We start from the raw sequence: 12,163 nt of genomic DNA, 5'->3' as shown, positions 1-12,163 counted from the left end.
TGGTTTCTTACTTAAGAAAAAACTTGAATGGAAAAAACTTTCTTTAGTCCGTTCGAGTTGTGTTTCGGCAAAAAAAAATTAAATCGATCAAATTGATCGAGTTTTTGGGCAAAACCCTCTAAAACATCTTCAAATAGTTCAAGGGACTTTTGCCATTGACTCCTACATGACCAAGACAGGTTTTAGATTGTGTATTTGTGGATTCAAGCTATTTTAAGGGTCAGGTATAATAAATATTAAAACCTGAAAAGTGAGTTTGGCCAAAAAATCAGCTCAGAAACTCAAATTTTCACAACACAGCCTCAAGCTTTGTAAACATAATTGTTGACCAAGGATAAATTTATGTATATTTGTATATTTATTCTCATGTACACATGTACATAAGTATTTCTGGTTATAAGGGTTCTTTAACAAAATAAGTTAGTTTAATCAAAATATATGTTTACAAAAGCTATTGACACATATTTACAGAAATAATACACATAAAACAAGTTACACTACATAGAATGTATAACATATTTACAAAGACAATAACATATACAGTATGGATATGTTGGATTTAAATCCACTGCCTCCCTGATACTAATTCTTCCATTTGGTATGGCATCTGTGCCCTCACTGCAGGAACTCTCTGACTAACTTAGCCTATTGTATTAAAATAAAGGCTGACCATTTGTCAGGTTCTGATTGGTCAGTGACCAATAAGTTAGTCTTGGGGAGTAGGGCATGGATTCCTGAGACAAACCATTCAAGAATCAGGACAATGGATGGTGAAAAAGGCAGTTTGGAGACAGGAAGGACTGAGGTCTCCGATGAAGTATGTTTATACGAAACGCGTCAGACCATAAGCTGATGTAATTCTTCTTTTTAACGATGTACAAATAAAAGTGATTTTACTGAAAAACTAATGCAACCGATTTGTGGCCCTGGAAGTGCGCTCCCACACTTTTGGATTTGATATGGTTGATTGTCTCCTTAGCGACGGACTCGGGGCGGCAGCACCCCGGTCACACTACCGAAAGGGTAAGCTTATCCGTATTAATATTTATGTGGAAAGTACAGGCATTTTGGATACGAGTGTAATCCCTTTTTGGGACACTAACAGGAGCAGGGTTCGGGGCACATTGCACCGGAACCACCATATCTGAACGGTGAGCAAACCAAAGGCAAAAAAAGAGATTTAATAAACTAAAAGGATAAAGCTTCATAGAAATGTATAATCCCTCGTAATTGATGCATGGCTAAATATTGTTTGAAAAGGACTGGATTCTCAGCTGTTCTTGGTCAAAGGGGAGGGGACATATCAACTGTACACTAAATAGGATGTGTTTGAAGTTTGTCTCTGTTGTGTCCCGATGCTAGCTAATATGTAAATCACATAACATTCTTAAATACACCACACAACATATACATAAAATATACCCCTTATTGTAATAAAGTTATGACACAAGCAAATTTCCTTAAGGTAACAATAATTTTGATTGGAGGACTGCACATATTGTTCAGCTTTGTGTGATAATAATAATGCTAGAAAATTTGAGTTAAGGAAGTTATCCTAACATTTGGAGAGATAAGACACTAGCAACAACAAAGTTGTCATATTCATCCAATATATGAAAGCTGCAGCATGTAAGAAACAATGCACAAAAGTGTTTCTATGATGAAATACTTGATCTACGTGCTGGCCGCTGGATTTTATCAGCAAAATGAGTGAAAGCAACCCCAATATGGTGAGAGCCTATGAGCTGTCACAGTGAAAATTTTGCTTGCCTGCTGTAATGATTTCAGTAGAACGTGTGTCCAACATACTTATTCTTTGCTAGTCTGGGAGTAGCTTTATAAAACAACTGAAGTATAAATGGAAAATAGTACTTTGTGTGTAAAAATAAAAATGCTTAACCAGCAAAAGTATATAGCTCAGCAATTGCAAATTAAAGAAAAATGTAAAAAACTTTGTGCAGTATTAATAACAGTTACATATACAATAATACTTTAATGTGAATAATTTATTTGCTTTGGAAATGCAAATCATCACTGAGGAAGCAACTGAAGGTTTCTTTTTGTGCAACACTAACAACTTTCTTCATGGCTTTGAAGTTATTATTCACAGATTTGTGCCCTTCAAAACTAGCGTTTGTAGCCTCAAACTATAAAATATATGTAGAAGAAACAGTGTGATGGTGATGGCCTTATGGGAATAAATTAAACTTTAGGCTTAAATGGCAAGTTAGCCATTGTTAACAAAAAATATAATATCAGAAAGACTAATTTTTAAGAAAAAATAACTTCAATATCACACGTTGAGATTTGTAGAACAAATAATTCAGATGTTGTTACTGATAATAAAGTGTCTTAACTTACCAGAAATACTTTGGTTGAAATATGTAGTCGGTTATAATGAATACTTCTTATTCTAATCCTAAAAGCAGAATGTGAAAATGTGAATTGTTTCAATTGGCATAATTTATTAATTATTTAGGACTAGACCTGTTTCATTTTTTTTTTAAAAAAAATACATAGTATACAACAAATAAACTTGGAATATCATTTAGAACCATGGGTTTAAAGACACCACTGACTTTCTTTAAAATGCAAGATTGTGCATTGTAATCAGCTATTAATGCAATATTTAAAATTACTAACAGGTTCTCATTATCATCTCAGCTTTATTTGGAGACATTCCCGGATATAAATTACATGGTTGAAATAAAATCTAACAGTTGCCCAAGAGAATAATGCAGAAAATCATGAGTGCTCTATTTTGGAACAGCTCAAAATGATACGATAAGTTTTCCCATTAGACTGTGCAGAACAAATTGGTTCTAAAGTGTGAATGAGCCTAATCTGACCATCTTGTGATTCTGAAACAGACAAAGCTATTTGCAGACAGCTTTCCAAAGCATTAGATACACAACTACTTACAGATTCCTTACAAACTATGATCTATCTAACATGGATCAGAAGGGATTAGTCAAGGTACTTTGTTTTTAAAGTGGAAAAATCACACGCATACAACAAAAAAAGTCTGAGCACACCTGCGTGCTTGTGGTGATTTTGGTTTAAGTCATTTCATGTATCTAAGATGCAAAATGTAATATGTTACTCCCATGAATATCAGATTCAACGTCCAAGCTTGACCCATTTTAAGCATTAATACTATTGTTGAGTTAGCCACTTAGGTCATTTCTGCTCTTGGTTGGGGAGTAGTGCCATTGCCAGCACTCATTGACTGACATGTGGACCACTCAAAATTGTCAGTGCTGGTGGTTCTCAGCATAAAAGCACTAAAGTGAGAAAATACCACACGTGCCTACTTCCTTAGGGTTAGAGATCACATACACTGTATTAACAGTTAATACATGCTTTATTGATCCACAAAACAATAGTAATACAATTTCCCATCTTGGAATTTTTCACAATTAACCTAATAAAATGTTGCCAATAGAATAGGTGAGAAAAGTTTGAAAAGCTCTAGTCTATACCACTCGCACAATCAGTCCAAATTTTGGTATGTTCTCCTGTTGGTTTGACAACATTGCTGAGCACAAGTCTAAACATAGTAGTGTGTAAATCGTAATAATGAGATCTAACAATTCACCATTGTTTGCATTATTTTTGCACACACTTTATCATTTAAATACATGTAGATATATGTTTATATACACTGTAAATATTGTTGTAGATGCCACAAAGTTCAATTCATCAAAAAAGCTGGTTTGGTTTTTATTTACTACGTTCCAGAGCCTCATTAAAATGAATGGATCTTTATAAAGGCACAGATAACGTATTCCTGTAACTCACTCCACCCATCTTTTCAAATTTTTCAAACAATCTTCATTATCATCTTTCAGTTCCTCTCTCTTTGCATTGCTTTTGCCATCACACATTCCCTAATCTCACTCACAGCATCTTGATTTTAACATTATCTTTATTTTATTCCGTCCTTACTAGCTATATAAATAAATGATGATGATGATGATGATAATTATGCATTGCAGTCTACAGATGATTTGGAAATAAGGCCACTTCCTGTCTAATGCAGATGGTTTGTTTCATTTTGTTTTATTTTTCTTATTACATTTTGGAATCAGATGGACACACTCTATAACATAAGCAATTATTGCCAATATTACCACTGAAAAGAGGATCTGAAGAAAATTATATATATAGCTGCCAGAATGCAGTTAGAAAGTGGCAGATAATTAAATAAAAATAAGAGAAGTCTGGACTTTTCATAGTGATAAGATCTGTCAGGCAAACTACGGTATATACTGTATAAGGATGTGCAATCACATTGCTAGCTTTGTAATTTAACATAAGGAATGGAGGAGGGAACCACTCGTGAAAGACGTTCACACAAATTTGTCAGGGTAATTAGGACAATGGACAAGTAACAAAGGTGAATATAAATTATCTAACCCACGTGTCACAAATTGCACCACTGCACCATTGCAATCCATACATCCTTCAACCCTAATAAGCATCATATTGCATATTGCTAGGCTATATATCAAGAACAAGTGAATTGTGAACTGATGGATCACAATAAATAAAAAAAAGTGGCACATGTACTAACAGTGGTCAGTTTGACCTAGCACAACAAGCCATGGCAACTAAATGTTTGCTTTCATTATTCTTTCTGCAGCTGGATAAACATAGCTTATCACTCACTGGGATACTGCAATGGGATACTGCCGTGGTACAAATATGGCTAGTATGTGTGAATGCAATAGAATAAGCTCAGAAATGCATGTTTGCGTTATATGTAACCTTCTCTTCTCCCTTTAGCATTCTCTCACTTCTCTGTCTTTTGTTACATCTTCACCCATCTTTTTTTGCTCTCTCACTTACCCTACTTTTTGCCTGTCTCTAGTTAGAGAATGTCTTCCTCTGGCCTACAGTTATTAATATTAGATGTCAATATACAATTGGGGAAATCTAATAAAAGCTGTCAGCAGAATAATATTTGCATAAATAAAAAAACAATTTGCATTTCGCAATGCAATATACTTTATTAACCAAGCACTGCTTAAATGTGTTATGTTTGGGAGGAACAAGAATACATTTTTCCGTAATCAAGTTTATTACATATCCTGAGCTCTGGTGCAGAATTTAAAGTACTGTACTGGTAGATCATTGTATAATACTTTTACAGCTTTGAAAAAAGCTGCAGTAGATGTCTCTTACTGGAAACTGTATTTGCATTATGCTTATAAATCTGTAAATACTTTAAGGGGCAGATATATTAAGGGTTGAGTTGTGTTTTCCATGAAAAACTTGAGTTTTCAATGGAATTTGAGTCAAATATAGATTTTTCGGGTTAAAAAAAGACATAAAAATATCTCAAATCCAAAAATACACCAACTAAAACCTGTCAAGGTCATGTAAAAGTCAATGGCAGAAGTCCCTTGAATCATTTAAAGATATTAATAGACTTCATGGTGTTCAAGTTTTTTTTTTTTTTGGAGGGATTTGCTCAAAAACTCAATCGCTGATTTGAGTTTTTTCCATTCATGTTTTTTCTTAAATTAGAAACCATTTGAAGTCTAAAAAAGCTCACATAACTCTAAAATTCGGCCTTTGATATATAACCCCCTTAGTATACTGCCACAAAAGTTGCTTAAGAAGCTTATGTTAGACATGAAGTACTTGTAGAGAAAAAGTGTATGTACATGGAGAGAAAAAATTATTTTTAGATGGGAAAAAAATGTTTTTGTTTAACTTTGTACTTGTTTGAACAGAGGCTGACAGCCTTGGTTAAACAAACTAAAACACTTTGCACCCTTTAGATCTATAGCTTGAATAAAGCAAGGTATCTTGCTTTATTTTTTAAGATAGAACTTGGAATTTTTGTTTTCTATTATGAAAAACGTGTGGTTCATCAATTCCAGACTTGTCACGGCTCATTATCTATAGATCATCATGAGCATGTTTGCGTTTAAAAAAAATATGCTATGGCATCTGCCCGTGTGCTTTCCTGCACCAAAGCATATACACATTTTAAACAAGACATATCTTCTCCTAGATCATTTTAGATACTGTAGTTCTATACTATTATATTAGAAAAATAATAAAATTAGGGTTTATTTAGTATAGGACAGCCTTTATAGAATATAAGGTCTTAGAATAAAGAACTCTTTTCATGTATAAAAATTCACTTACTTTTAAACTTAAGAACAGTTCATACCAGTAAATCTACACATAAAGGCAACTAACTGAGTTCACTTTTTAGTACTGTTGGGTTGTCTTAAGGCGTCATTAATGGCTGTTTTCATAGAATCTTTGTCAACCACTTTTGACTTACCAGCTAATTCCATTTTTGGGGATATAACTTATTTTTTTCTTTATGAAGTCAGACCTAAAGTAACAGAAACAGGATGACTTTCTCTAACAGTGAGGCCAGACTCAGTTGTCGGATGCTTTTGTAGTTCTGGTGATGTTTGAGAAGGCTTCCTGATACCCATTAAGGGGCATACAGAATTTACTAAAACGTGAGTTCATCTATTTATTTTATGAAAACAAATCCGACCAAATTCCCTTCCACGACCACAATTTTAGCTCATTTATCAAAAAATTTTCTCAAAGAAATCATAGGGACAAAATGTCGCAACAAAATTGAGAGTTGTCTATGATAGACATCGAAAAACTCAACATTTTTGGATAACCGACAAAAACCCTGATTTTTGGATTATCCAGCGCAGATCACCATGTTAAGAAACAACTTCAGGGACATCTGCCATTGACTTACACATGACAGGTTTGAGATGGCGTATTTTCAGATTTTGAGCAGCTTTGGAGTATGATAAAGCTCTAAATATTGTAGTTTTTTTCACCCTAAAAACCTCGAAAAATCGAGGTTTAATAAACGAGCCCCTAACTGTGGCTGTTTCTTGAGAGTTTAAACTGGAACCTTTTGATGCTTTTTCAACCTCCAACTCCATCTTAGAGATACATAAAATGTTGTGATTACAAGCACCCTACTGCAGTAGGGTGCCAGCATCCTTTCTTTCTTTCTTAACTTCCATTTGTATTTTGTTTTGAAACAAAGATGGAAATAGAATGGAAGTAGATGGCAGAGGTAAGAAGAAGCTGCATTCGCAGGTCTTATGATGCAAAAAGGCCAGTGTTTTTTTGTGCCACCCAATAAAAGTTTTTTATTGCATCATAAGACCTGCAAGTACGGTATATATATATATATATATATATATATATATATATATATATATATATATATATATTTATATATATTTATATGTATATGTATATATATGGGCAGATCTACTAAGCTCGAGTCATTAGTTCGAATCCAAAAATATTTGAATTTCAAAATAATTTTTTGGGTACTTTGACCATCGAATTGGTCAAATTCAATCGAATTCGATCAAATCAAAATGATTCGAACGATTCAAAGTAAAAATCGTTCGACCATTCGATAATCGAAGTACTGTCTCTTTAAAAAAACCTTCAACTCAATACTTTGCCAAATAAAAGCTACCGAATTGAATGTTAGCCTATGGGGACATTGTAGATGAATAAAAATCATTTGATCAATCGCTTAAAATCGTTTGAATCAAATCTTTTGCACTAAAATCCTTAGAATTCGATATTCGAATTAGAAGGATCTTACTTCGAGGGTCGAATTTGAGGGTTTTTTAACCCTCGAAATTCGACCCTTGATAAATCTGCCCCATAATGTTCTGTATATTTATCTACTGTTCCTCTTTACTGGGTTACTGATATATGGCTTCCTTAAATGTATTTGTTCATTTTTAGCAAAAGCAAAGTTGATAAGAACTGCAAGATGTAAATCAATGCATACCCTTTTTCCCAATCTGATCTAAATGTCACAGAAGATAGAATGGAAAATAACATAAACCCTAAGCTAATATTTCATATTGTTCTGCACTAAACCATTGTTTTCGCTAACAAAATGTCAAAATGTAGCTGAATAAAATATGTTTTCTTTCTTCTGACAATTAATACATGAAGGAATAGAACTGTGGAGAAGGGGAAAGGAAAAATGCAAACAAAATGCATAAAGCTTTGGAAAGCATGCAAGATATTAGAGGGAAATCAAGAAAGATAATCTAGATTATATTTATAGTTACTGAATGAATAGTTTTGCAGCTATGGAAAATACAGAATGTTTCATAATACAGATTGTATTGTTTTTCTTAGACCAGGCACTCTTGAAACAGATGGAAAAATGTAATAATTTGCTACATATTATATACAGTTGGATGCCACAAAAAGAAGCTACTTAAGTCAATAATGTGTTAATTCTGGGGATACAATCGTGTTTTCCACAGAGATTCCTCATAAGGCATCTATAAACAGCATCTAAACCCCATGTAGTCTGTCCACTCCTTGGGTTAAACACACAGTTATTACCATGGCAGTGGGCGAGCAGTGGTGCTTATATGCAAAAAGTGAAGAAATAGGAGCCAAAACATAGGAGCCAAAACATTGTTGGCACTTCAGAGGAAAGATTAGATTTTTAACCATACAAGATTGCTGGTTTATCAACATTGTCAAACTAATTTTACAATTGTATTTATTTTTATCAATACATTTTATTTTAATTAATTAATTTAACATTTGAATTAATTAATTGAATTCACATTGTTTAATTTAATATATTAAAAAAACACACAGTTTTGACACCTTTGATAAAATACAACATTCCTTCCAGATTGTTAGTACAATCTGTGTGCGCCTCTACTATGTTCAATTTCAAATCGCTTCTGTCTCTTTTATACAGGGTATAGTCTTTGGGGGCAGATTTACAAAATTCGAGTGAAGAATTCGAATGTAAAAAACTTCGAATTTCGAAGTATTTTTTGGGTACTTCGACCATCGAATTGGTTAAATTCGTTCGAATTCGAAACGATTCGAACGATTCGAAGTAAAAATCGTTCGACTATTCGACCATTCGATAATCGAAGTACTGTCTCTTTAAAAAATACTTCGACCACCTACTTCGGTAGATAAAACCTACCGAAGTCAATGTTAGCCTATGGGGAAGGTCCCCATAGGCTTGCCTGTGATTTTTTGATCGAAGGATTTTCCTTCGATCGTTGGATTCAAATCCTTCGAATTGTTCGATTCGAAGGATTTAATCGTTCGATCGAACGAAAAATCCTTCGATCGCAGGATTTGCGCAAAATCTTCGATATTCGAAGTCGAACGATTTTAGTTCCCAGTCGAATATCGAGGGTTAATTAACCCTCGATATTCGACTATTGATGAATCGGCCCCTTGATGTTGAAAAATAAATTTAGTTTTTATTTCTAATCTTTAGACATATCTTCATATTTTAGACTTTAGCAGTCGTTTGACATGTAGGTGTTGACCTGAAATGTAAAATGTCAGCAGAACTGCTAAACACTTGTGGATTAACTTTACAATGCTGAAAATATGACAGATTAGTTAGCCAGATTCGGAGATTTTGTATGCCTCATTCTAATTGTGCTATTAATCACTTTATATGAAGACTTGTAGTTTTCTGTAAGAATATGCATATACTGTATGACACAGTCATAGAATAATGTATAATTGTAACATATCATTATATTTCTTAGTCATTTATTGCTTTTAAAAGGTGACTACCAAAATTACAGTTAAAAGAAGTTTTATATTGTATCAGCAAAAAAGCAACTCTTCGTAACCAAAATGATTTGCATGCAATATATTGGCACTTTTAACAGTAACAGCTGCTACTGCCATATCTGGGGACCTAGCAACCCACTGGGCTGCACGTAAGCCTCAATATTTGCCAAGAAAGGAATTATTTTATTTTTTAAGAATTCTAAATAGCTGTGCAGCTTAAATAACATGTCACTAACAAAAGTACATTTTACAAATTTTTTTATACACAAAAATTTAATAATAATTGTGCCTCTAGCACCAAAAGGTATACAGAGCTTAAAAACACTTGATTCGATTTACTGTACAAAAAAAAACCATCCCAACCCCACAGCAGATGTGTCCCAATCCCAAAAGCTGCATGAGATGTACAGATCTAAAGTGCAAGTAATCCATACTAAATTACCAACATGTCGCTGAAAAACATGTAAAGTATACTATGGATAGCATGACTCCATCAGCTTAAGTATAGTCAATATACCATAGGGATTCCAGGCAAGCATCTGTTTCTGCTCTTTTTCAAAATCTTACTCCACTCAGTATAGATAGTGTAGAAATAAGAGACAATCATCCCCACTTAAATACAATGTCAAGTCAAGTACTCTAGTCATACATTCATAAATTAAAAATGCTATATCATTACATTAAAACTCAAATACAGTGCTCCTTTTACATATTATTCCTATACACACTTGATGCAAGATATTCAGCACAAGCTTAATTCATGTTAAACAGCAGGGTAAACTGATAAAATATAAAAGTAGTAGTATCCCTTTAACCAGACAATGTGTGGCTAATAATAACTGCCACTAATGACATTAAAAGGCTACCACTGGGTTCCCCTTTAGTTTTCTTTAGGCTCACCACAATGGGCACTGTCACTAGAGAAAATCTCTAGCATGATCTTGTGGAAGTCAGACATGGTATATTCTTATCTTTAGATTTGTGACAGTCAAGAGGAGAAGTAGGGTAATGGAAGGGTAGAGGGTGCTGGGCCACAGCTGGTCCAAAGCAATAGATTCAAATTTTGGATGAAGATGCTGGGGATGGCCGCTCTAAACTGGTGTGTATGGAGCAGGCTGACTCTCAGAGCACCCTGGGAGGCAGTGTCCCTAATACGGGCAGTGGGGGGAGTGCAAGGAAGAAAGGCGGGTTTTAATAATAGGGGGTTCAATGATTAAAAAGGTGGAAAGGTTAATCTGCTGTAAGGAACCTTTATGCCGAATGGCCTGCTACTTGCCAGGTGCTAGGGTTCAGCGTGTGGTGGTGAAGTTGAAAATGCTATACTGGATCTAGTGATTTCTAGAATATATAGCAAATGTGCAAGTAATTGAACCCCTAGGCAATAATGACCATAATGTGATCTAATTTAAAGTCTGGTGCACAAACAAATATACGCTAGGGCAACAAAAACCCTGAATTTCAGAAAATCAAATTTTAGCAGTCTTAAGTCTGCCCTTTAGAGCATAGATTAGGGTATTCAGTTTTCTGTTAAAAACACAGCACAGCAATGGTTGTTATTTAAAATTATATTACTGTTCTCAATTTATTCCCTTAAGACGTAATGTAGAAGCACCAATTACCACCATGTGGCTTAAAATAAAAGTAAATAAGTTAATAGGAATAAAGAAAGGTATTTAAAAACCTCTGTGGGGACAGAAGCTGCATTTAATGAAAATAAACACTATAATAAATGTTGTAAAACAGCAATCTGGAAGGCAAAGATAGGAAATGAGGAGTGCATTGCGGCAGAGGCTAAGACTAACCCTGAAAAACTGTTTTAATTATATTAATAGCATAAAGATGCGGGTTTAGAGTGTTAGGTCTTCAAATAATGGTAGCAGTATAGTTGTAACAGATACAGGCAAATGTGCTAAATCAGTTCCTTTCTTCTGTATATACAATAGAGAAGTCAGCCAGACTCAATTCATAGCTGCACTGTTGGTTGAGCTCAATCTAGTTAGAGGCTGTGCAAGATTTGGTTCATAAAACTTTTCTAGAAATAAATGTGAACACGGTGGAATACACCCTCAGGTTCTAAGAAAGCTTAGTTCAGTTTCAGGCCAGCCTCTATTTCTATTTTTCTCAGAATAGCTTTTATCTGGTATGGTACATATGGATTGGAGTAAAACTGATGTAATTCCTACAGATAGAGCCAGTCTGGTTTGTGTGTCTGTCACGCTGTAACTGAATGGGATAGATGCACTGTGTGCGCTGAATGCAGTTCCTCACATTGCCCTGATGAACCAGAAAACATTCCACTCCGTTTCCTTCAAACGCATTACTGTAAATGCACCCCAGATGGTATACTTAGCTCATTATAGGAAGAACGTGACATCGGTAAACTGCTTCAGGCAGAAAAATAAATTATATAAATGTATCGATTTGGGTCTGGGAGACCTGCTAAATCATTCCTCCAACTTTAAATACACTATTTTTTGCTACAGTCAGGATGATCTGTAAATAGTTTTTATTTCTTAGATAAAAGTCATGCCCCTGGGATGTAAAATCTCAGCTA

The 12,163-nt window shown here is 34.3% G+C and overlaps 1 protein-coding gene across 5 annotated transcripts in view; it reads right to left on the bottom strand.

Moving 5' to 3' along the window:
• Positions 1–12,163, bottom strand: part of LOC108711107 (synaptotagmin-1) — a 308,629-nt gene that overhangs the window by 234,571 nt on the left and 61,895 nt on the right. For 3 of the 5 annotated variants that reach the window (XM_041586373.1, XM_041586368.1, XM_041586369.1), the window contains one exon: positions 2,362–2,419. The exons of the other annotated variants lie outside the window; for them this stretch is intronic. The gene's annotated coding sequence lies outside the window, so the exon portion shown is untranslated. The remainder of the gene's footprint in view (positions 1–2,361; positions 2,420–12,163) is intronic. 5 annotated transcript variants of the gene reach the window in all.

The sequence above is a fragment of the Xenopus laevis genome, chromosome 3L, assembly GCF_017654675.1.
Source record: "Xenopus laevis strain J_2021 chromosome 3L, Xenopus_laevis_v10.1, whole genome shotgun sequence".
NCBI lineage: Eukaryota > Metazoa > Chordata > Amphibia > Anura > Pipidae > Xenopus > Xenopus laevis.
The sequence above is the reverse complement of the archived record's forward strand: the minus strand, read 5'-3'. Positions and strand labels throughout refer to the sequence as shown.